Source organism: Phasianus colchicus, chromosome 2 (genome assembly GCF_987193195.1).
Source record: "Phasianus colchicus chromosome 2, bPhaCol1.hap1.1, whole genome shotgun sequence".
NCBI classification, from domain to species: Eukaryota; Metazoa; Chordata; class Aves; order Galliformes; family Phasianidae; genus Phasianus; species Phasianus colchicus.
Window position 1 is genome coordinate 107,276,093 of NC_143437.1, and position 25,661 is coordinate 107,301,753.

The following is a 25,661-nucleotide window of genomic DNA, read 5'->3' on the forward strand; positions in this document are numbered from 1 at the left end:
AGCACACTCATTATGGCCGTGCTGGTAAACAGAAAAAGTACTGGGCTCGTCCTCTGACCCTGAGGCCAGCTGGTCTGGTTTGGTCATGTCTATACTATTAAAAGCTCTCAGCCTCAGGAACAGAGTGGACACATCCAAAATATGTTTTGGCAATGGTGCCTGGTGTGTGCTGTCTCCAAACTCATTCCCAAGGATTGTTCAGATCAGAGCTTGTTGACTTGGGCCAAGCTGATGATGGGAGCGTGCAAACAACTTAACAGCATGGATGATCCAATTGCCAGCTGTACTGAGTTGACTGCTATAGATAAACCAATGCTGGAAGTCACCAATGTTGTCTTCCATCTGGTGAACTGAGTCACCACAATCTATGTGCCAGCACTGCAGAGGTGGTTACTCAGCCCACTGGACAGACTGGGACAAAGCACCTCTGTCACCTCTATGTTGAGAACCATTTTTCCCAGGTGTTTAAGTGCTCATATAGGTCCCCATCCCTGGATCTCTGTGGGCCTGTGCTGACTGTATCTCCAGATCCTGTCTCCCTGAGCTGGACAAGATCGCTGCACAGCTCACGTCGCACCATAGGTGGTCCTCCAGCCCCACCGCATGGTCGCTTCCCTCTGATAACTCTGGGGTCTGAAAGGTCAACCCCAGGGCAGTGAGTGGACATGTATCAACCAGCTTCGACATGCTGCACTCCAGGAGTAGCTGTGTTTAGAGCCAGCGACTCTCTGATCTTCAATAACCTGGCAGCAGCTTGTAAACACTGAGCTTGATGTGATAGCATCCTCAGTGAGCAATTTACACCCTTCCCCCCGATCTTGCATCCCTCTTTTCACTCACACAGCATTGGAAGCCTGAGAGAGATGCATGCTTGGAGCTGAAATCGCTAAGAGCAGCTCAGCTGTGGTAGGTTGGGGAGTCAATGCAAGCTGAAGGGGTGGGAGCATTGATGTGTGCATGTCTGCTTTATATGCACGGCCTTGCACGTGTGGTAAAGAGCCCAGAAAATGAGAGATCTCTCCATCCTTCAAGAAATATGACAGTTCTGGGGTTGTCTGCAGGGGATATCAGTGGAAAGAAGCCCTAATGAAGCAAAAATCAAGTCCCAGATCTGCTGGGATATACTCCCAAAAGAAGTGAAAGTCAGCAGGTTGATTTCTGCATTGACACAGTTCCTTTCTTAAGTATTTGATCTAAAAAAGTGGGATACTTTAAATCCTTCACCTTGTACCTACACTACCCCAGTCACAAGGAGAGACCTGCAAACCTGGAGCTATCTGTTGAGGCAGAAGTAATTCAGGCTAATGGGCAAATCATGCTGTCTGCATCCCAGTCTCAACTCAGTGTACACAGTATGGAAGGTCTGAGCACTGGAAATGGGCTGTGTTCCGTTCAGGGGTTTCTCACAGCCTTGTGCCCCTTGGGTGCAGAAGGACTGGGTGTCAGGATTGCTCAGCACAAGGGACAGCCCGACCACTGTCCCCTCTGAAGCAGGGAGAGCTCACAAAGATGGACAGAGGGAAAGAGGACCACCACACTGCAGCTCATTCCACTGTGTTATCTCATGCTGAAACACACAGAAAATACTCTGAGACGTTGTCTTGACCATTGTGCTGAGGCTGGCACAGGTCTGGCTCTATTAACGCTGACCCAGGTGAGTCCCAGGCATGATTTGGGGGTTATCAAATCCACACAGTCAGTTCAAACGTAGCCACTTCTTTCTGAAGATGAAGTGAGCTTAACAGGATGGATTCAACTCATTCTGACCCGCGTGTATTTGAGACCAGAGAATGCTCGATTTGCTGGAGTGAGTGCTGTGTTCCCATTCTCCTCCACCTGGGAAAGAACAAAGTCTGAAGGAGAAATCAAAGCGCTCCCCGGCCAAGTCCTCCCCTTTCCTTTTCCCCCAGCAAAGCGGCGAGGTGAAGGCCACAGGACAGAGCCCAGCTGTGCCTCCTCTTTCCAACGCAGTCTCCCATGCAATCCTTGTTGGCGTCCCCTCTCCTCCTCCTCCCCTGCCCGGAGGAGGACTGCAAAACAAGCCGAGCGTATCCCCCGCTCGCTCCGGAGCCGTTCCCCGGAGCTCAAGGTAACAGGAGGCACGCATCTGCACCCAGACCCCCCCACGGGAATGTTCTGTACCCAGGCATAAGGGGGGGATGCCTGCGTCAGGCCCTCCTGCCTCTGGGACCTTGGATTCTGGCTGGCAGCGGGAAGGACAGTGCTGTGCGTTCAGACCGGAGGGCTGCTGGGGGGTTGGGGGGGGGTGGATGCTATGGGTTGGAGCCCCCTGTCCCAGCTACCAGCTTCCATGGAGCTGTTGTGTCCAAGGAAGGTGCCAGCATCAAGATTAGCAGTTCTGTGGGTGTATTTTTTCTAGACATTGTCTACTCCCTTCAGACATAAGGCATTGTGTGCCTTACAAAGCATGGTCTTACTGGTATAACACTGCATTTTCTTGCTGTCCAAATAAGCACCCACTTTGTTTTCATACAGACTATGAACCCGCTGTGATCCGAGCCCCTGTGACTTCTGGTGGAAAGGATTCCCCCTGGTTTGTGGCACTTACCACCTGTTTCCCCACGCAGTGCTCCGTCTGTAGCTCACTCAGATCTATTTCCAATGGAGACTGGAAAATTAAAGCCACATTCTTCCCTTCTGTCTCCATAGTAGAGAGATATGGAAAGAGGAAATGAGTTGAAGACTCATCATGGCAGAGTTGCCTTACTGTGAGTTGTCTACAGTTGTGTGGGTGAGGAAACTGAGACCTCAGAGAATCATTAAAGTTGGAAAAGACCTCTAAGGTCATCCAGTCCGACTGGGAGGAGAGGAGCCCCCAGGCACACCACAAATAAACAATCCATCCCCTAATAAGATCCTGAACATGGCACGCAGCCCACGCTCAGCATGTTGATGAAATATATCCCAATATGCCCAACAATCATGAATCACAGAATCGTGGAATCCTTCAGGTTGGAAAAGACCTCTAAGATCCCCAAGCCCAAGACCAGCTCACCCCCGCCACGTCCACTGACCACATCTCTCAGTGCCACATCTCCACACTGAACTCCTCCAGGGCTGGTGACCTTTGGGACCTTCAGGAGAAGTTTTTCCTACTACCCAACCTGAACCTCCCCTGGCATCTCTCTATTCCCTTGCACCTCCTCCTATTGTTGCAGGGGACATCTACATATCTAGCTGGCTTTGGAGCTGCTTTTTCTCAGCACAAGTCAAGAACAAGAGTGACAACAGCAGGGAGGTTGGCTGTGGCACAGTTGGACGGATATGGGTAGGCAAGGAATCGTTTGGCAGGGAGAGCTGACATTCGCTGCTCGAGCTATTTAAAAAGGGTGATTTAATGGGCCAAGGTATTTCTGCCCAACTCCGTGCATTTGGCAGCTTGCTGGAATCAGACCAGGGATTTTTATCAAAGAGTGAGGAAGGGAAGGAAAGGGCAAAGCAGATGTGGATGCAGATGAAAAAAAAAAAAGAAGGCTTTCAAAGCTCTTCCATGAAGAAAAACGAGGAAAAGAAAATAGAGTTAAAAATAACACCGTGGCATGTTCTGGGCAGAGATACCAGCATCCTAGGAAAAATATATGTGCTTCTGTTTTGCCAAGAGGGAAATAGAAGGGAGGATGAGGGAGGATGCTGGGGCTGTTCTTTGCTTTGAAAATGAAGCAAGGTCAAAGAGAAGAGCTGGTTCCTGGGGGTTTTCAGCAGAATGTGCATTTTATAGCTAAAGCAAGCTGCCACGTGCAGAAATCTGCTCCTAGGGAGAAAGGCCAAACTGCGCGGGACAGATCTGCTAACACTGGCTGGTGCACCACGAGGAAAAGTGTGCATGCCATTGGATGGGGCTTTCTGCTGTCTGTGGTCACTGCTTCGGTCCCTTCTGCTGTCAGAAGCTGTCGTCACCATCCAGGCACGAAATGCCATCCAGGAATTAAGTGCTGCCTCTCCACGATCTGAGAGGGAGTTGGGTACACGCATTCCTTTAAGGAGCTCGCCATAAAGCCTTGTCTGGGAAGACTTTTGCACCATTTTAACTTTATCTCTTCAAAACTGCTCTGGGCTTTGTCTGAGCTCGCTGAAATTTTTCATGACAATCATTAATTCACTGAAAAATGCAGTTTCTTGGCAGATCCGGTCTTTGTGAGTTCAGGTCAGTTTTGGCAAGGCATTTTCAGCCAAAAAAAAAAAAAAAAAAAAAAAAGGAAATTGGGAAAACTTGGAAGCAGTTTGCCCTGAGTTGCAAAGGGTATATTGTTGCCTTTTGTTGTGCAGTGGTTGTGCCTTAGAAAGGAGTTGTGCATCCTTTATTCAGCTCCTTGGAGATTAAGTAATAAAAGAAGAGAAAATGAAATATTTGGCATTATTTCTTTTTCACCTGAAAAGAAGGATCTTTGTTGATTTTTGTTTGACAGGGGGAGGAGTAAGGGATTTGCTCCCCAAGCCAAATGCCCACTGACATTGTCTGCCTTTTGAGGAAATCTGCACACCCTTGGACCTCTGCTAGCTGCACATAGTAACAAAAAGGCAGCAGAGGGTCTCCCATGGGGACTTCTGGCTTGTTTTCATCCTAGCATTTCAATAGTAGCAAGCCTTCCATTGTCTGTTTGGTGCAGAAATGTTGAGTTTGGTGCTTCCTCCTACAGTACAACTGGTGGAGCATGGAGGGCAGTTCAGGTGGACATTCAGCACAACCTGAATCCCTCCATGCTCTTCGATCTCATCTCCACTGCCTGCAGTAGTAAGGCACACTGTGAACAAAGGAGAGTTGAAAAAGTGCTTTGCCACCATGTTTTTCAATGCAAAGGCTATAAATGATTAGATATTGTCCTTAGATTGGATTCTGATCTTGAGGAAGTGTTGAAACACGTAGGAGGAGTCTCACTGCCTTGGGTTTAAGCTGGAGGAAATGGAACATCTGCAGGGCTGATAGAAGCTGCTGTGTTCACTGCACAGTTGTGGCACAGAGCAGCTGAGCAGGTTGTGGCAACATGGAGATAAAAGCCAAGCTTCCCACAATGGACGTTAATTCCTCATCACAGATCACTCTGCTCTCACTTCTCCTTGTGTTCAAAGCTAAACATCACAGCACACATCTCCCAGTCCATTCCTCACAACACATCTTGCTTCAACAGCCCCTAAACCCTGTAGTCTGAGCAAAAACTAAGACTTCTGCTGAGTCATAGGGACCTTAGTTTTGATAATCAAACCCCACACCTTCTAGGGTAATTTAAGGAAGCTCCTAGCAGATGCTGAAAGCCCACTTTTTCCATGATGTTCTCCACTTTGATCCACCAGGTCCCCATGCACATGTCTATCCAGAGAAGGATCTGTTCCATGTCTTACATAGGCCTAGATGACATTTTCTCTGATTGGAAAGCTGGTTAGTTGGGTCAAGGAAAAGTATATAGAAAACAGAGGGGAAGCGAAGGCTCTCATCCTATTGTTTTGAAATCAGGTTATACCCCTTTATTTTCCATTTTCTTTCATACTAACCCCAAAGATAACCTGGTACAGCAGTAGAAGTTTCATCATCAGAGTATCTGTAGGTTTGGAAGGCTAGCACATGGACCTGGGGTACACCACAAGGGTCAGATATCCTCAAACTGGCTTTCAGGTTGGATATTAGGAAAAACTTCTCCCAAAGAGTGGCAATGCATTGGCACAGGCTGCACAAAACCCATAAGCTTGTAAAAACCTCTAAGAGACTGGAAGGTCCTTTCCAACCGAAGCCATCCTGTGATTCTATGAAAAACAATGCTGACTTTCAGTTATCTTCCCCTCCCTGGAGGATTTCAATTTGTCTCCAAAAAAAAGTGAGGACTAACAACTTTTGAAGTTGTAAATGGAGAGTCTCCATCTTGTGCTGCAATCTGGGGGGTTCCTAGAAAGGCAAGCCAACAGGGAGTTTGCAGCAAATCTGCAACAGACAACATCCCTTCAAGGCAGCTCCTGGAAGGTTGTGACACTACTTTTCATAGATGATTTTGGAGTATTTCTTGGTTTGGATGGTTTTGTTTCCAGGAGGGTTAAAGGGACAATTGGCTCCTGTTCTGTTCTTGAAGAATAACTTTCATTGCAATCAACCATCGGTCACAAGACACAGGAAGAGCACTGAACGCTGGGGTAAATGAATGAAATGATGATGTTAAAAATGCAGAGGGATTGCCAGGAAACACTTGGAGGATATCTGAATCACAGCAGGGGAAGCGAGATGAAAGCAGGACCTAATTTAGGAATGAATCATCCAATTTGCATTCATTATCCTCACACCCTTGCCTTCCCTTTGGCCATATTTAGATCCAGAATTTTTTATTAGGGTCTCAGATATTCAGGATTGTTTTCATATTTACTCCAGTCACCTGAATGATCCTGCATGATTTACAGCCTGGTCGGAAACAAGACGTGAAGGAAATCCATACCACAGAGATGTGCATCCAGCATCCCTCACCATGAGACCTCTTCTCCAAAAGAGTGGTGATGCATTGGCACAGGGAGGTGGAGATGTGGCACTGAGGGATGTGGTCAGTGGGAGTGGGCTGGGGTTGGACTGGATGATCTCAGAGGTCTTTTCCAACTGTAGTGATTCTCTGGTTCTATGAAATTACAGAAGACCAGAGAGAGAAGGAATCTGTGCCTTTAGATCAGGGATTGCCAGTGCCACAAAGATGAAATGCACAGCCAGCCTTCCCTTCCCTTGGCTATCCTTATAGTCTAGAAGTCACTTTTCCTCTTTAATATATCCAGTTGTTCAAGTCCAGCAAGAAGGTTGGAGGTGGGGGTCACAGCTCCTTCCTGAGAAACAAATGATTTTGGTTTCCATTTCCTGAGGTTAAGAAGAGTGGTGAACTGAAATCTCCTCTCCCAGGCCACCCAGCCACAGAGCTCTATTGCCCCTTCCATGAAGTGCCACAAATGGACTTTCCACTATGGGACAGTATTTGGGATCCTGCTGGGGTTGGGAATCCAAACCACTCTCACTAGGAAGTCAAGGAGAAATTTGTCCACTTGCAAGCCATTTACAACACTTGATCGCTCCTTCTGCTCACAACAAAACAATTTATGCTGCAAAATAGGGGCGTTTCGCCTCCCAAAAAGCACGGGGAAAATTGAATTCCAGTACTGCATCCCCATCTGCTTTCCAAAAAACACCTCAAGCAAAAAAAATTCTCAATTATTTCTTCGCTCTGAATTACTGTTTCACATGGCTGGGTGCACGGATGTAGCAGAGACCAAGAAACTCAGTGCACGTGTGGCCAGGACTTGAAAGTCGCCAACACATCCCCTTCCCTTTGCTTGTATATCCCCAGCCACTTACCAGGAATTGCAAGCCACTGCACTGAGTCTCACCAACTTAGGGGCAGGGGATGGGGCAAAATCAGTGTTTTCTCATAAATCCGGACAATGTGTATATCACTGTAATTGATGTCCAACTTTCAGCCTGACATGCTTTATAAACCCCGGGCGCCTTTGATCTCCTTGTCTTTGCCTATAAATGCAAGGATTACAAAAACATTCAAAAAAAAAAAAAAAAAAAAAAGACCAGCCCCCAAAAATGTCTTTCACCGAGGTACTTTGCTCCAGTAGATAAGGCTAATAAGCAAAAAAAAAAAACCTCAGGTATTAGGAAACAAGGCTTTTCAGGAACTTACTCCGGGCAGAAAGGGGGGGGGGGCTGAAGCAGCTGAAGGATATTGATGCTTATGCTCCCCCTGTCATTATTTCACAATATTGTTTATATCCCCGGGATGTGGATAAAGGTAGCTGTCACTTCTGGCACTGGGAGATTACGGCGAACTGTGGCTGACACTGGCCAACGTTGCAGTGAGTGACAGCCCCTGTGGCATGGTTACTGTCAGAGCCCTCGGGGGGCTGGGGGTGCCCGGCCCTGCCAGATGTAGAAGGGGAAGGGGGGTCTGGAAGAGCCATGGGCTCTGCTTGGTGCAGCGCTAATAACGATGAGGGAAGTTGTTTCCACAGCCCCAGTGCCCAGATGTGGAGGTTCTTCTGAGGTCTGAGGGTGGGAGGGGGCTCAGTGACCTGATCCCAAGGGATGCTCAGGGGCATAAGTGAGTTGGGGTCCTGCAGTGCCTCCACTGAGCAGGGCAAGGGGAGTCTCTGCATGGGATGTGTTGGATATTCAGAAAAATTTCTTTTCAGAAGGAGCAGTAATGCAGTGGCACAGCTGCCCAGGGAGGTGGGGGGGGGGGGTGTCACCTTCCCTGGAGATGTTCCAGAACCGTGAGGATGTGGCACTGAGGGATGTGGGCATGATGGGGTGGGCTGGGATTGGACTGGGTGATCTTAGAGGTCTTTTTCAACCTGAATGATTCTGATTTCACGAGGAGAAGAGGCGGAAATAGAGAATGCAGGTGTGAAAACAGAGCAGGGGAGGCTGTGGAGCTGCGTAGGAGACTTGTCATGCTAAGTCAATATTCAGGTTTGGATTAAGGCTGATATATGTCTCCAAAACAATGTGTTCTTCTGAGCTGAGTGTCTAAATTCTCTTCATAATAGCTTTAGAATCATAGAATTGTTAAGGTTGGAAATGACCTCCAAAATCATGCAGTGCAGCTGTGTATCTAACAGCAATACTGCCCACTGACCATGTCCCTCACTGCCACATCTACACAGTTCTTGAACCCCTCCAGGGATGGTCACCCCATCACTTCCCAGGGCATCCTATGCCAGTGACTCCCTATGCTGCATTCAGCTGGATGAACAAAGGCACAGGAGAAGTCCAAAAACATCACAGATGCTGTTGTATCAACACAGGTCCAGCAGATATGGCACAGGACTCACACCCCTCCCAAAGCAGGATCCCTAGCTATGCCTAAATCCTCTTTAACCACCCCTATGACAACCAAATCCCACCCCAGTACTGACTGGATCTGGTGCAGTTGCAGAGACCTAGGCTTGACAGTTGGAACTTGTGGACCCCAAAATGTGGATGTCCCACCTCTGCACACTGACAGCCATTCCCAGGCTCCATTTTTAAAGGGAAATGCTCTTCCCAGTCCTCACGGAGGCTGGGAAGTGTCTGAGCCTTTGGGGAGCTCTGAGGGGTCCTGGCATTATCTCTGAGGTTAGCTCTGGAGTTATCTCCTTGGTGCTGGGATGACTGGGCCCCCTCCTGGGGGCTGCAAGGGAAAAAGGGGTCAAACTGGGGACAACCCAAAAAAAAAAAGAAAAAAACACACAACCTAAAGGCAAAGAGAATGACAACTAAAGGAATAGAAAGAACAGATTAAGGAGGAAGCGTTGGTTAGCCTGCTGAGACACTCGGGGGGAGATGTTCCTTCAGATACATGAAAGGTGGGACAGGGGAGGGAAGGAAGGGGCCTTCTGATTGCAGGGACAAAGACAGCTCGGAAAAATGCATTTGAGAGTCTCCATTGCAATGTCCTCTTCCACAGCGCCCAACCCTATGGCAGCTGCCATCTGATGTGACTCACCCCAGATGTCTCAGGGCTTTTGGGGAGGAGCAAGGGACACAACCCAGCTCCACGGGCACCCACAGCACGTCTGGCTGCAGGGTCACCCTCTGTATCTGCCTGGATCTGTCAAACAAGTGGATTAGGAAATCTGAGAAGAGCAAAACCCAGGGATTGGGGCTGTCTTTTGGTGCCATTGCTTGGGTCACACTGGGTGAGCTCTAACAGGCTTTTGTCAGTGACAGCGTGGGGCAGGGATTTCCAGCTCTGACTGTCCTATTCCAGGCTGTTCCATGTTTCTCCAAAGTATTCTTCCACTTCTCACATTGTAGGCTTTTACTTAAAAGAGTCAAAGTAACCACCCTGAAATCTACGTTCTTCACCATCCTTTGTATAAGGCACCAGAACTAGATCATCTTTCAGATCCCTTCCAACTCAAACCATTCCATGGTTCTGTGATTCCATGATTCTGAACACAACTGAACAGCACAAATGATGGCCTTTGGTAGGCACATGGGTTTCAAAAAAAGGAATCAGACATATATATGAATTAAATGACATTGTTAACTAACATGATTTAAGATGACATACCATCTAGAAGGGATGTAAATTCTCCCATTTCAGGGCTGAAAGAAAGCTACAGTTTTTACAAATTCAGATAAATCCTCTTTTTCTTTTTCTTTTTCTTTTTCTTTCTTTTTTTTTTTTTTTTTGTTGAGAAATGGGAACTTGGCACCTAAATCAATTAGGCCTGCCAACTCTACATAGAGAAATTTATAATTGAGCACAGAATTAACCCTAGGCCTGCAAGCTGTATGTCATGCTGCTGAACACTGCCTTGGTAGAGCTGCGTGTCCTGAAGAGAGAAATTACTTTGCAGTAATGCTGTCAGAAACCAAAGCAAATCTGATGCTCCAAGGCGTGTTGAGGGCATGGGCCTTGACCTGTGACTGTAACTAACTGCAAAGAGTCCATGCATCTGAGCATGAGGGGAAACCAAAGCTAGTAGCATTGCTTGCTTTCTGCTGTCTCTACACCGCGCCGGAGCTCTGTGTGTGAAGAACCCCATGGAAATCCCAGGCTTGTTCCAAAACCCACCAGCCCATGCACATGTAGTCCTGAATCCTGTATGCATCCTCTGTACTCACAAAGGCAGACTTGGGACCCTTCAAGGAAACATGTTTGACTATTTTGTCTGCCTGACATCACAACCACAAGGGCTGATGGTGAGTGCATGCGGTGCAGTTCATATCTAAATGATCTGAGTTTGACTTTTTGTGCATTTTGGTGATCTCTCTTCAGCACCAGTGGCTCACTCAGCAGCCACTTGGAGCACAGAAGCAGAAGTCATGGCTTGCTGGTCTGTCTGGCCTCAAGTCTTTCTTTGGAGCCTCTTCTTCCCCAGTTGCGCACGCGTTCAGAGCCCAAGCAATAAGCTTTGACTTGAGAAGTGTGATTCACCACAAGTAAGCATCAATTCACATTTCAGGTTGGATATCAGGAAAAATTTCTTCTCAGAAAGAGCAGTGATGCAGTGGCACAGCTGCCCAGGGAAGTGGGGATGTCACCGTCCATGGAGGTGTTCCACAGCTGTGGAGATGTGGCACTGAGGGATGTGGGCAGTGGGTAATATTGGTGGTAGGTGGACAGTTGGACTCGGTGACCTTAGAGGTCTCTTCCAACCCGAATGACTCTGTTATTCTATGACTCTATGATTTTTGTTGCCCACAGCCTCCAGCTGCTCTCCAGGACTCACAGGGGACTCCCACAGACCTGGTGTCACATCCCTCTATCCTGCACGGACATCTCAGCAGCACAAGAACATCTCAGAGGACACCAAGTGCACACAGCTAAATGGATGTCTCTGCTCAAGCTAATGACTCCAGGCTCCCTCTCCAGTCACTGCAGCCCCTTGCAGACATGAACCATTTGACCTCTCCAAGATGCCTGCCCAAGGCTGAGACGAGCCATGCCTTAGAAGTGCCTGCCTCTCTGCGCTGACTACAAAGGGAGCCCCGGGTGATTAGCTCAGCTCTGGATGTTTACAACGCGCACGGCAGAATTTGACCAGAAGAATCTCACCCTTGGGTCTTTGCTATTCTGCATGTCCCTGTGTCCCTTCCAAGGCTGAGTTCCTTGTAGGAACAGGGGAAAAAAAAGAGAGAAGAGGAGGCCCTCCCACTCTGTCTGTGCTTACATTGTCCTTACATTAAATGGAGAGGATCCTAATAGGATATTTAGAAGAGGTTAACTCTTCAGAAGCCTCCGTCTCTGCCCTACATCCTGGACGCCTGCCAGAGCAAAGCCAAGGATAACAAACCAGCTTTCGTTCAAGTATTCTGAGCCAATTAAAAAAGACAAATTAGTTTGGCCTTATCTCTCCCTCCTCCTCCCCCTTCCCACCCGAGAGACAAGAGGGGATTCACGGAGGAATGTTTCTCCTCTCTGATGGCTCTGCCTCGCTGAACTCTTCAAGGTCTATGATGGATGAAAGCTCTCTCTTCCATTACGCTTCCGACAGCCCACTGGGCCCTAATGGGGATGGGGGCAAGAGGCAGCATTGGAGGAATGGGGCGGCAATGTGGGGAGAAAGATTTCACATGGGCAATGAAGGCAACGGAGCTCGTGGAGATCTCTTCCTCAGCCAAGTGTGAGATAAACAAGAACTACTCTGTGCTATCTGCTTGTTTCTTTTGTTGGTCACCCTTCCTCAACATTTTTGATGTGCACTCACTACGTTTTCTATGTGCGCCAAACAGAAACACTGGCACATGGTTAGGCCAAGAGGACGAAAGCACTTTACAGGAAGGGTTTGGGGAAGAACTCTCTGGTTTATTTCTGGGCTTTTTAAAGATAGCATATGCTGGTTTGACCTCTGCCATGGTCTGAGCTCATCTGCATGAAAAGAAGGGCAAAAACATCTGAGCAGTGAGTGAGACCAGAGCTCCATCTGCTTGCATGCTCTTTCCCAACCCTGACCACTAGCAGATGTTTATATAAAGGGCTTAAGAAGCAGTGCAAGAGAAGAGATGCATCCACAGGCTCAGCCACGCTGTGGCCACATGCTCCCTGCATCCAGAGGTGTTCAGATGGGGTATCCCAAAAACGGGGTCCACCTGAACCTCATGGGGTGAAGCAGCACTGCTGTACTGGGGACATAAGGGCACTGCCCCATGCAGATTTAGGATGGTTAAGGCTGACACCAGTTGGTTTGGGCCAAAACTGTGCCAAGCATCTCACCAGTGATACAGACAGTCAACCCCCAGGTGGTTCTGTTTAATTAGTAGGTTTGTGTCCTCTAATGGAAAATTCATCTCATTGTGAGGATTAGAAAGTCTTGCTCAGTCATTCTTGTTATTCATGACAGCGATGAGCTCTTTTCATCCCATCCACTTCCTGTCTGTGATTTACAATGGGAAGACATATGCTTGCCCATTAAGACTCTTAAGCTCAATTTCACTTTCCAAACCAGATCTCCACCCACTGGATAACTAACTGCCATTCTTGGCTATCTCAGTTACTGGGAGTCCCAGGGACACTGCAGTAATCCTAAAATGTTCTGTCTCTGTTTCATGGACCCTGTGATGAAGAAAGCCAAAGCATCCAAGCAGTTCAGGAGAACAAGGCTGCTTGATTTCCACCCAGTCATAATTATTTGCAATATCCAGATTCTGGGAGTCTAGAGGGAAAGTTCGAAGGATGTTTTCACTGTAAGACTATCCTTACTGGCAGGGCAAGAAAGAGTTTATAGAAAGAATCTAGAGAATTCCCTCACCCCTTTTGTGAAACTTCTGTTGGGAAGAAGTTGTATGCCTGGACAAGGGAAAATGGTTTCAGAATAAAGGAGGGAAAATTTAGATTGGATTTAAACCAAATGGATCTCAGGGCAGCTTTGAGACAGGTGCAGGGCACAGCTTGTGCTGTCCATCGAGCAGAGGTCCCAGTTTTCTCAAGGCCAACAGAGTAGGAGAAGGGGACACTCTTTAGCAGGGTCTGTTGGGATAGGGCAAGAGGAAATGTTTTCAAACCAAAAGAGGGGAGATTTAAACTAGATATAAGGAAGAAGTTATTTACAATAAGGGCTGTGAGGCACTGGCACAGGTTGCACAGAGAGGCAGTGGTGCCCCATTCCTGCAGACAGCCAAGGTCAGGCTGGATGGGCTGTGAGCACTGATGGAGTTGTGGGTGTCCCTGTTCAGTGCAGGGAGTGGGACAGATGGCCTTGAATGGTTCCTTCCAACTCAAACCATTCTTTGACTTTCTACTAATGCTGTTCAATAGCTGGATGTGTAGAAAATAAGCAGCACACATGAGGTAGGGGGACAACAGGAGATAAGGGTGCTTGGAAAGAGAGAAGGTGAAAAGGCACAAGTCAGAGCTCCACGGAGAGAAGATGCTCATTTACACCTTGTCAGTTCTATGTGATTTGGGATGAGAGCTGAGTTTGAAGGGTTGGCTTTAGCGGGGTCTCAATATCTCCTTTCTTCTTATTTAATCAGCATGACCATAGGGACACCACTGCAGACACCTATCAGATGTCAGAGAGGCCCAGAGTTCATACAATCAGAATCGTTTGAGTTGGAAGGGACTCTTAAGGGCCATCAGTCCCACTCCCTGCATTCCTGTGTGACGGTATGGAGACAAGAAAGGAAAAGGGCTCACAAATTATCCTAGAAGTAGTGGCCATGCTGAGCTTCTGGAGATGTGCATAGCTAGGGGGGTCATACCAGAGCCTCTGTAACATCAGCGTGTTGACGACCTGATCTCTGTGCAGTGTCTGCAGTGGTGAGGGCTTTGCCAAAGCCTGGGCAGAGCTGTGAGCACACCTCAGTGGGCAACATACCAAGTGGGGTTTCTAGGAACCACTCAAAGGCCCTTGAGGTCAGTGCTGCAGCACTGTCAGAGGCACAGGATTGCTCCCTCAGAGGGGCTCCAGCCAGGCTATAAAAGGAGCTGGTCTCTGCTAAATTCCAGAGGGAGGGAACACGCTGTGATTACTCCACTGCTGTCTCGATCGACAGTGGCACAAACCAGAGCCTCCCAGTCCTGCGGTGGAGAACAACAACGTTTTGTGCCCTTGAAGGATGGAGCGTGCAAATTAAAAGTTTAGTCTGAAGCTCCACTCCTCTGCAGGCTCAGCCCTGGCCATGCACAGGGATTGTGCACGTGGGCTGCTGAGAGGGAGAAACGGTGGGAGAAATGTCAGGAAGGGAAGAGGTGGAGGGGGAGACGCAGAAACGAGAAAAGAAAGATTTAGGATAAACATATCCCACGATAAGCAATCAGGGTCAAGATGGGAGGGGCTGGAAAACCTGCTCTGAGGGACTGAATGAAGGGGTTTTCTTTTCTTTTCTTTTCTTTTCTTTTCTTTTCTTTTCTTTTCTTTTCTTTTCTTTTCTTTTCTTTTCTTTTCTTTTCTTTTCTTTTCTTTTCTTTTCTTTTCTTTTCTTTTCTTTTCTTTTCTTTTCTTTTCTTTTCTTTTCTTTTCTTTTCTTTTCTTTTCTTTTCTTTTCTTTTCTTCTTTTCTTTTCTTTTCTTTTCTTTTCTTTTCTTTTCTTTTCTTTTCTTTTCTTTTCTTTTCTTTTCTTTTCTTTTCTTTTCTTTTCTTTTCTTTTCTTTTCTTTTCTTTTCTTTTCTTTTCTTTTCTTTTCTTTTCTTTTCTTTTCTTTTCTTTTCTTTTCTTTTCTTTTCTTTTCTTTTCTTTTCTTTTCTTTTCTTTTCTTCAGCCATGTAATGAAAGGTACTGGGGCCCCTCTATATGCAAGAGCCTGCAGTCCCTCCTGACATGCCAAAGGCTGTGTATCATAGAATGACAGAATCGTAGAACAGCCTGGGTTGAAAAGGCCCACAATGCTCATCCAGTTCCAACCCCCTGCTATGTGCAGGTCACCAACCAGCAGACCAGGCTGCCCAGAGCCACATCCAGCCTGGCCTTGAATGCCTGCAGGGATGGGGCATCCACAGCCTCCTTGGGCAACCTGTTCCAGTGCCTCACCACCCTCTGGCTGAAAAACTTCCTCCTCATATCCAACCTAAACCTCCCCTGTCTCAGTTTAAAACCATTCCCCCTTGTCCTACCACTACCCTATCACTATCCAATCTGTGTGTAAACAGATTGAAAAGCACTCCATGCTTCCCAGGGCTGTAAGCCCATCTCCACTGCTTATGGGAATGGACAGCCCAATTTCCAAAGGATCTGGAGCACGGTTGGTCCTGCTGGTGTTAGTATAAAGAAAGAACAGTATTTCCACTGGCATCTCGGTGTAGAAAATCTGTGCTGAGAGACACATTCTGTAAGAATAGGGGGCAACATTCACTGATAGAAGGGTCGTGGAAAAAGGAGACTAAAAAAGAAATCCTGCACACAGCAAGTTTGGATTGGTGAAGGCCAACCAGAAGGCAGTCGATCATCAGGAGATGGAGAGGGGCTGGTTGCAGAACAGAAGCTGAGGACAGGTGCACAGGAGATGCAGACTGGTTGGGTCTTCACACAGATTTAGAATGTGGGATATAAGCTGCTTGGTTCTGGAGCACAGGGACAAGCTTGGGGCATCACATGAGAGTATGGGAATGACTGGAGGGAATGCAGATGTGCAGCAAGGAGGAGCAAGGGAGGTGGTAGAGTCACACTGTTCATGGAGGTGTTTTCAGGAACCGTGGGGATGTGGCACTGGGGGACTTGGTCAGTGGGCATGGTGGGATGGGTTGGGGTTGGACTGGGTGATCTTTGTGGTCTTTTCCAACCTGAATGGTTCCAAGGGACTGGAAAACAGCCAGTGAGGAACAGTTGAAGGACAAGGAGTGTTTAGCTGGAAGATAAAGCATAGGGTAAATGTGATATGTCCCTCATTTCCCTCACTGTCTAGGGAGAGAGCGGAGAGAGAAAACAACGTCTCCATCACCTGTGGTTTACAAGGACAGGCTACACAGGGAGGAAAGGTTATGAGGGCTAATCCAGCCAAGGGAGGAGTGTTTGGACTAGCTCAGTTCTCAAGGGCCCCTACCTGCTGCAGCACCCTTCAGGCCTGTTCTCTTTTTATTATCTTATTGTTGCAAATTTGTTCAAGATCAGCTCAAGTCTCCCTCCTGGTTGTCAGACCTTTCAGCCCATGGCCTTAATGGAGCTTTTGGACTTCATATAGCTGCTGGCAGCTCTCCCCGTGAAGATGGGGAGCTCTCAGAATGGCAGGAAGAGCTCAAGAAATGTATTTTCCAAGAAACACATTCAGAGAATGAAATGTATGGGACTGAGTGAAAGCTGCCTTTAAAGAAAAACAACAACAAAAAAAGGAAGAAAATGTGTAATAAAGAGAGGATGAGTCTGTTCTGCGGAGGTGTGGTATTATATCACACAGCCATCCTGTCTGGTTATGAGCTGCCAACCCAGCAGGACCAGCACTGCAAGGACACCAGTACAAAAGCTAAAGAAAACATTTCCTGGATTACTCTGAAGTTTTCCTGTGGAAATTCTCACTCTGGTTTCTCCATCGCCTCAATTTGCTGAGCCCCAAACCCTCCCTCGAGCAGAAGCACCGTGACCATGGATGAGGGCTGTGCCCTCACAGTGGGAGGAAATCTCACTGCTCCAACATGCGTTTCCCTGACTGGACCGTGAGTAGGTGACAAATCTCCTTTAGCAGCACTCCCAGGTGTGCTGAAGTGCATTCAGCTGGAATCCCCATCCATCAGCTGGGTAAGAAAAAAGACTTGCCCACATCCTTTTCCTAAATCCCCCTTCACTTTTCATGAATCGTGGCATTCAAGGCCTCCGTGGTGTCACCTCCCATAAAGTGCAGCCATTATACTTCACCCCTGTAAGAATGATATTCAGATATAGCTCCCTACCGTGACTCAACAGCTTGCACTTGGCTAAAACACCACTTCCAGAAAGGCATCTGCTCTTAATTTAAAGGTATCCAGGGATGAAGAACCTGGGTAGCCTATTGACTATTTACCCTCAGCATAACCACAAACCTGGGTGGTTTGGCTCTGCTTCGCAGCCCCAGGAAGCAGTTTTTACTGGATTAAAGAGACCTTTTGCATCAGGCACTTTTCTCCCAAAGCAATTCTTCTCCGGTCACCTCTCCGTCTCCTTTCCTGATAAGCCAACCAGAACAAGCTTTCTGAACCTGTCTGTCTGAGGCTTTCTCTTCACTCTTCAGATAATTTCTGTAGCCCTTTTTTTCCATGCCCTTTCTCATTTTTCAGTGTCTTCTTTCAAGCAGCAATGTGTCTCTTTCATTGTCTAATAGCCTATCTCTGTATTTGCAGGGAGAATGCTTTTCTGGTTTAAGTTACGTGGCCTCTCCTGACATGACAGAAAAAGAGCCAATAAGTTTTATAAAGGCAGAGAAATTGGGATGCTTTCCTCTTTCCTTTTTCCTTTCTTTTTCTTCATATTTTCTTTCATTCCTACTTGTTTTCAATTAAAAATCATAATAAAAATTTGACTATAGGGCCTGCTTTTGATTATATTCATATATCTGGGGGGGGTACTCATATTCACTTCCAATTTCTGGAAAAAAAAGTGGAAAATTTTCAGAAATTGGAACACTTTCTGTATTTTTATTTCTTCTTTCCTAGCTATACATGCCAAGGAAATAGGGCTGTAAGCACCAAATGGCACCAACCCACAGTCACCAACACTTTGCCATAGCCTTTGCCCTTCACCTACCAGCTGCAAGGCATCTCAAGAAATGGCTGAGCATCCAAAGTCTGAAGTCCTACCTGGAAGACATGATCTGCAGGGATTTCCTGGCCCTAGTGGTATTGACCCTGAACTGCTAATTGTTGGCTAATTAACAGAAGAACAAAACTGTAGCACTGATGGGTAGGAGAATGATAGAATCATAGAATGGCCTTGGTTGCAAAGGCCCACAATGCTCATCCAGTTCCAACCCCTACTATGTGCAGGGTCACCAACCAGCAGACCAGGCTGCCCAGAGTCACATCCAGCCTGGCCTTGAATGCCTGCAGGGATGGGGCATCCACAGCCTCCTTGGGCAACCTGTTCCAGTGCCTCACCACCCTCTGAGTGAAAAACTTCCTCCTGATATACAACCTAAACCTCCCTGTCTCAGTTTAAAACCATTCCCCCTTGTCACAAGAAAGAGCATCCCACCTCACATGGGCACAGCGGCGATGGCTCAGCGGTTGAACAAGATGATCTTAGTGGTCTTTTCCAAACTTAATGAGTCTATGAATCTGTGATTCTATGAGTCCATGTCCAGCAATGCCAAAGAAAGAACATAAAAGCAGAGCAATGCTTTTTCAATACTCTTTCCCAGCCTCTAGCGAGTTGCACTCACGTAACGTCTTGAGCTGGATGAGCTGATTTCATACTAATGGCCGTCGATAGACTGTTTTTCTTCTACTTCACTGTCCGCTTGCTTTCCTGAACCCGTATGAACCTCTAGCTGGGCTGGAGTTCAGCTCGCCGGGTTTGATCCCATGCCCTGGTGTCACAAGGCCAACCCTCTCGCAGGCGTGAGGTGGAAGAGGCGGTGGGGGCAGCGCGGCCCTATCAGCCCTACCCGCCGCTGAACTCCTGCTGACACCGCCAGGAGCCGGCCAGACTCCCCGGGATGCTGAGTGCAGGGGAACTGAGCAGGCTGGGCTCCCAATAAACAGGAGGGGAAAGGCAGAAATGGGTCCGGGTAAAAAATGAGAGGGGGAAGTAAGGGGCAAAGTGAGAAGGGAAACGTCTGATTCATTATGCGCTTGTTTGGCTTTTGTCTTCTCCGAGGAGGAAGAGGATGGAGCGCCGTTGAAGACGGAGCCTGGAGGATGTTTCCTGGCCCAGTCTGGGAGAGGATCAGATAGTGGGCAGATAACAATAGAAATGATGACTGAGACGAAACCGCGGCCACTCGCCAGGCAGAGAGAGAGGCTGGCTCCACTGCGGGCAGGCGGAGACTGGAGAGGAAGATGCAAAGCGCAAGCAGCTCTGATGCATGAGCTGCACCCTGCGGTGAGCTCATATGAGACCTCTGAGAGCTGAGAACTTCCAGGATTGCTGCATGAGTGCTTGCACGTTTTCAGCTGGGGTCTGGAGACTCGGTAGCAAATTCAGACCATTAATATGTCTGGAGAGGGTAAATAACTCTCACCATGACTGTTTCTGCCCGTCATGGCTCTTGCTTTCCTTTCACCAGTACTTTGGGAACTACCTTATGAGCACTGGGTCTCCTGAGCCCACATCACGGTGGGTTTCCCTCTAATCTGATAGATGCTGTCCTGTACAAAGTAGCAATAAATCATGCTAACTTGGAGAGTCTTCTCCAAAAGACCTATTTTGGCTTTTCTATTGCAATTAGAACATGCTGTAGTCTTCACACGTCTCCAAGGGCCAACATGCAAATGTAGGCATCCAGGGTATGCAAACACAGATGCAAAAGTACTAGTAGGCAAATGCCAAAGTCCCATGCTGAAGCCCATTTGGTATGCATGAAAGTTGTCCTTGTTCATGTCTCAGTTAGGACTCACTACTGTGTCAGAGGTAATCTCCAACAAAAGACCTCAAAAAAAAGTGCAAAATGAATATAGAGTCACAGAATCTCAGGGGTTGGAAGGGACTTCAAGGGAATATTAAGTCCAAAGCCCCTGCTAAAGCAGTTCCCTACAATAGGTCACACATGTCGGTGTCCACATGTGCCTTGAATATCTCCATAGAAGGAGACTCCACCATCTCTCTGGGCAGCCTGTGCCAGCGCTCTGTCACCCTTACCATAAGAAAGTTCTTCTGCATATTAGTATGAACTTCCTATGTCCAAGTTTCAGGCCATTGCTCCTTTTCCTACTGCTACACACCACCAAGAAGAGCCTGACCTCATCCATTTGCCTCCCACCTCCCTTAAGATATTTGTAAACACTGATCAGATCCCCTCTCAGTCTTCTTTTCCCCAGGCTGAACAGACCCAGGTTACTCAGCCTTTCCTCATATAGGAGATGCTCCAGGCCCTTCATCATCTTTGTAGCCCTCTGCTGGACTCTTTCTAGGAGATCCCTGTCTTACCACTTGATTTATACCCCTTGCTCCCTTCCCTGAGGAAATCATGGGGCAGAAGCACTCCTAGCTCCATTCCACTCAGTGTCCCAAAGGACAGTTCTCACGTGCATGCAGTTTGCCTGGGGTTGGCATTTCCAGTTCATTTGAGTTCCTCTCCTCTCAAGGATAAACTGACAGAGTAGAAACAGTTCCACAGCCTCTTCCTATGCATCACGGAACAGCCTTGACTCGAGCTATTAAACAGGAGTGGAGAGCCGGCAGCACGACACGTGATTGCTTATCCTTCCACATCAAACCAGCCAGCTGAGCCAGCAGCGGGGCTGCAGAGCTGCGGTGTGATGGATGAGCAGCAGACACCTCTCTAGAGCCAAGAACACATTCCCTCACCCAGGGTGAGGCTCTTAGGAGCTGAACCCAAGGTCCAAAATTGATGCTGCCCTCTCTTTGGTGGCACTGCAAGACCAGGCACCTGTGAAATAGCTGCGGTGTGATTCATAGCAGCTTATTAATTACACATTAATTATTTCATAGCTTCTGCAAGTGACTACTGGATATACAAACTTTATGGGGACATATCCTGGCTGCAGTTTCTTTACCAGGCTACTGGGTAAAATAGGAAGTGAGCAGGTTCATTGTAAGCAGCGGACACCCAAGCTGGCACATCTGCCTGCAGATATCTTCTGATCTGAACCCCACACACAGAGTTAATAGGAAAGGATAAGCACAAAATCCCATCAGGGGGCAAGCAGAGAACGTCTCACACCATCTCCCACCAGAGAACACTCCAAAACAGCTTCAATATAGCAGTGCTTCTGAGTTTGGCCAAAGGATGTTGTCCAAAGGTGATGGGACAGCCAAGGGAAAGCAGGCCACAGCACTCAGGGGCTGTGCCCTGGGTTGATATCCTCCTAGCAGCTCTTACCATTGCTGGACAGGCTAAACTGAGCAAGCTTACTTCTACCTGCTCATATATCCCATCTTGCTGTATTAGCACATATTCTGTGAACCACTCTTCCCAGAAGTGACTCTTCCTGCCCGTTGTTGCACCAGGAGTAGGTTCTGAAGTTTATTAACTGTAGGAAACAAAGCCTGCGAGGTCACCCTGTCATTTTATTACTTCACGTGTGTAGCTTCTGTTTGCCCCAACAATTTTTTGTTTTGTGGAAATAGATGTCTAGATGAATGGAAGAAATGGAGGCAGAAGCCACAGCGGGAGTTGTGCAGGACAAATCTGGGCTCACCCTGCTGGACCAGCCCAGGTCTGCATCATCTGGGGCTTCAAAAGGAATCAGACAGCACATTAATCCTGACAAGCAAACACATCACTTACAAATACTGTCCAGGGAGGCAGAAATCATGTTCAATAAAGTGCTGGCTGCAAACAGTTTGCTCAGCTCTGGCTGGCAGCCCCCCTCTGTCCCCAGCCACCCTCCTCCCTGCTCTGTGCTGGAGAAGGGCTCCTATCTCCTGAGAATCCTGATAAAGCCTCCTCTCGTGCCCTCCCCTTCCCCCCCGAAATAAAAGTGAGCTGTCTTAGTGCTAGGATGCAGAAACCACTTCCAAGCCAGCATTACATCAACATTGCAGCTGATAAAGGGATGCACAATGGAGTGTTAGACTAATAGAAAAACACAGCTCAGATAAGGCAGGCTCCTGATAGCCTGGGCTGATGTAAAATGCCATTGTCTCCCTTTCTGTCAGCTGAGTCACGGAGCGATAGGGAATTCCAGTGGCAACGGGCAAGTCAGGGGTCAGAAACCACAGGACCTGGGCAATGCAAATGCCCCAGAGCTGGCACCAGTGGGCAGCTGGAGCTGGAGGGGGGAGGAGGAAGCGGTGGGAGGCACAGGTAGGGTGCAAATCCCTCTTGGCTGCAGTGGTGATGCAGAAGGATGACAAGGCTTCAGGTTGCTCTGGACTCTGTGTGCAAGGACATACCCTGTGCAGGTCCCTCAGCACCACCAGTCCTGGCATGGACCTATTTATTATAGCTCTTTTTTCTTGCTGTTCCACCTCCATCCCTCTACCCCACTCGTCTCAATCTGGTTTCTCCAAGCGCTCTGGAGTCACAGAGGAAGGCAAGACATCTAGAGATATGCAGGGGATGGGATGCTGACTGCCCTGCCCTGGATAATTACAGTCTCCTAACTCTTCTGGATCAGGATCACTTCTTCTATGGGCTTTGAATAGCACAAGAGCGGATGGATCTCAGTTCAAGCCACTAGCTCACACAAATCCAAATGATAAGGTGGGAGAGGCATGGAGAAAGACACCATGCCCACACCCTCCTGGGTGCCCGGAGCCAGAGGAGGATGTCTGTCTCCGTCCCTCCTGTGAAAGGGAACTCCCAGCCGATGGCCATGATTAGTCCCTCAGCCATCGGGTGAGGGTGTTTTTCCCTCTCTGGGCTCCACTCTCATTTTCCTGTCCTGTCCTTTGATCTTTTCTCACACAACCCCAGCCTGTGAGGCTGCCCCAAAGGAGGAACTCCAGATTACGTGACAGGGTTATGTCATTTTTCCAGCGGACGTGCTGGCCTGGCTTTCAGTTGTGAAGCTTTTTTTAGTGCCGGCGCTGCACTCATTGGCCAGTGCAGAAACTTTTTGCAGTGGAGACGTTGTGTCCTGGTGACAAACTGAGCCAGACAGCTGGAACCCAGCTGGTTTTCCTGGTTCTCCTGCTCACACTTCACCCAAGCCCTTTGAGGCAGAGCAGAGCAACAGGGTCATGGTCTGCTACAGGGGTAAAAGAACTGAAGCTCTGGTGATGGAGGATCATATTTGGCTGGAAATCTTCACAGATTTCCCTTCTTCTTCACCAAAAGTGGAGACTTTTGCTGAAAATTAAACAAACTGGAGGTTTGTTGTCATAGTGCCTGGCCTTGGTTCCTTGGCCCAGAAGGAAGGACAGAAAGTCCTCTCTATTTGTAAAAGAGAGGGATGGAGACTCAAGCATCCCCTTACTCTTTAGGACTGCTGGGGTTGCATTGGCTTGTAGAGATGCTCTTGTGAAGGACAAAGGCAAATTTCATAGAATCATTGAATCGTAGAATGGCCTGGGTTGCAAAGGTCCACAATGACGATCTAGTTTCAACTTTCTGCTATGTGCAGGTCACCAGCCAGCAGACCAGGCTGCCCAGAGCCACATCCAGCCTGGCCTTGAATGCCTGCAGGGATGGGGCATCCACAACCTCCTCGGGCAAATTTCCAGAAAGAGTTTCCAAAATGCCAAAGGCTTCTTCTGAATCCATCAAGATGAAGTCGTATTTTGGAGGTAGATACACGCTTCCTTAGAACTTCATATCCTCCTTGATGTACTTAATTATGTGGAATGATCCACACAATGAAGACCATCACTGCTCCTGACAAGCATGATCCTTGGGAGAACCTCGCTATCTCTTTTCCAGGTGATGCCATGCCACATTTGCTATGAGGCCACTCAAAGAATTGGGAATAACGCAGTGCCAAGCTGATGCCCAAAAGAAGAGGAAAGCATTCCCTGCAACACATCTTTTTTGCCTGAGGTCTCAAAATACAGTTTGATTAAGCCCAGTGCTGAGCTGTTTCCCTTCCCTGACCTCAGTGATCTTTAGATCTGGCTCTGGAAGGTAAAAACTGCACTGTGTTAATGCAAATGTGGTTGAAGGCTGAGGAACAGGGTTGTGGGTTGTGGGGTACATTCTGGTTTCAGGAAATAGAACAGCTTGGGTCTGGTCTCAGCTTCTTGCAGATGCTCAGTGTTGTGTTTTGGAAATGCCTCGGTAAGAAAAGTTGTGAAACACAAAAGCTCCCAGACCAGAAACTCAAAGATCTTTTGAATCAATGGGATTTCCTTATCGTTGTGACTGTGAGGGTACTGTGCTCTTGTAGAAAACCCTTTAACTCATATGTAACAAAACCTATGGGGAGATCTTCTTTATCTTCAGAGAAATGTGTTATGCTTATCCTCTCACAAAGATTTTGGACGGGATTCAGTTGAAAGAGTCAGGAACCTAAAAGAAGGGCTTAAAATAGTTGTCCTCACTGAAGACTGCAGACAAGATGCAGGTTAGAAGGCAAAAGAAATACTGGTAATTAATGCCATTCTGGTCCAGCAACTGGGGATTTAAGAGAGGATCCTCAGGGCTGACTGAAAATTGGATCCCATCAACCCATCAACTCAACCTTTTTCAACAGAGAGAGAGAGAGACTGCTGAATTTCAGCTGGGAAAGAAAAATACAGTCTGGCACTCAGTGCTCGAAAGATTTCCAGCTTCTGGATTAGATGACCTCAATATGCCTTTTTCATATCTTCTACCACAGACATGGGCCTAACTTGAGCTCACTGGGAATTTTTGGACAAAACTACTATAACTACTATTTTTATTATTACTTTTCTTTTTTTTTTCAGTTGAGAAAAACATTGTTTCAGCTAACACTTCTATATGGAAATGTGTTTATTTCAGTGAATCCTGTAAGAATTTTCAGTTATAGGTGGAATTTCTGGTCAAAATGGTCACATTGACCACCTCAGAAATTTCAAGACCTTTACAGCCCAAGGCAAGGATTTAATTCTCAGTTTCTTAGCACAGGGATTTCCTTTTACTCTTTGGACATTGTGTTTTAATCTTTCTCCATAGCTACACACAGCTAGGCAGAAGATTTCTACTGCTTTGTGATGAAATGGCTAAAGAGTAGCTTTCCCACCTGAAAACTGTGTCAGGCTTTTAGCCTTGCAGCCACTTATCCAAGCAACCTGGCTCCGTGCCCCACACCTTTCATAGCTGAGGGATCCTGGTATCCTATGCAATGCCACGTCCTCTGCAGGAGCCATGGAAAGGCAGGACAGCTGTTCCTTGGAGCACAAAATGTGTTGTGATCACAACTTCTATCCTCCAGGCGTTAAATATAGCTCAGAAGTGAACATTTAGGGCACCCTTCAGCTCTGCAGTGCTTGAAGTATCTTCAAGGCATCTGACTTCCATACAGCTCTTTCTCCAGCACTGAGTTGAAATTCAACTCCTGCAGAGTGGCTGGAGCGAAATCTTCCCCCAACCATTAGTGAAAGCCTTGGTCCATCTCAAAGAACAGATTTTCCTGAAGGAGTCTGGGGAGCTGTGGGTGCCCCATCCCTGGAGGTGCCCAAGGCCATGGATGGACCTTGGCAGCCTGAGCTGGTGGGGACAGCCAGCCCATGGCAGGGGTTGGGGCTGGATGGGCTTTAAGATC

General features: G+C 47.6%; 1 long non-coding RNA gene across 1 annotated transcript; it reads right to left on the reverse strand.

The window, feature by feature from the left end:
• Nucleotides 1-1,536: 1,536 nt before the first annotated feature.
• LOC149919261 (uncharacterized) lies at nt 1,537-25,656 on the reverse strand. The gene is made up of 3 exons (XR_016464856.1): nt 25,140-25,656; nt 2,570-2,658; nt 1,537-1,836 (listed from the first exon to the last, which is right to left on the reverse strand). It is a non-coding gene; the product is annotated as an uncharacterized LOC149919261 (long non-coding RNA).
• Nucleotides 25,657-25,661: the final 5 nt, after the last annotated feature.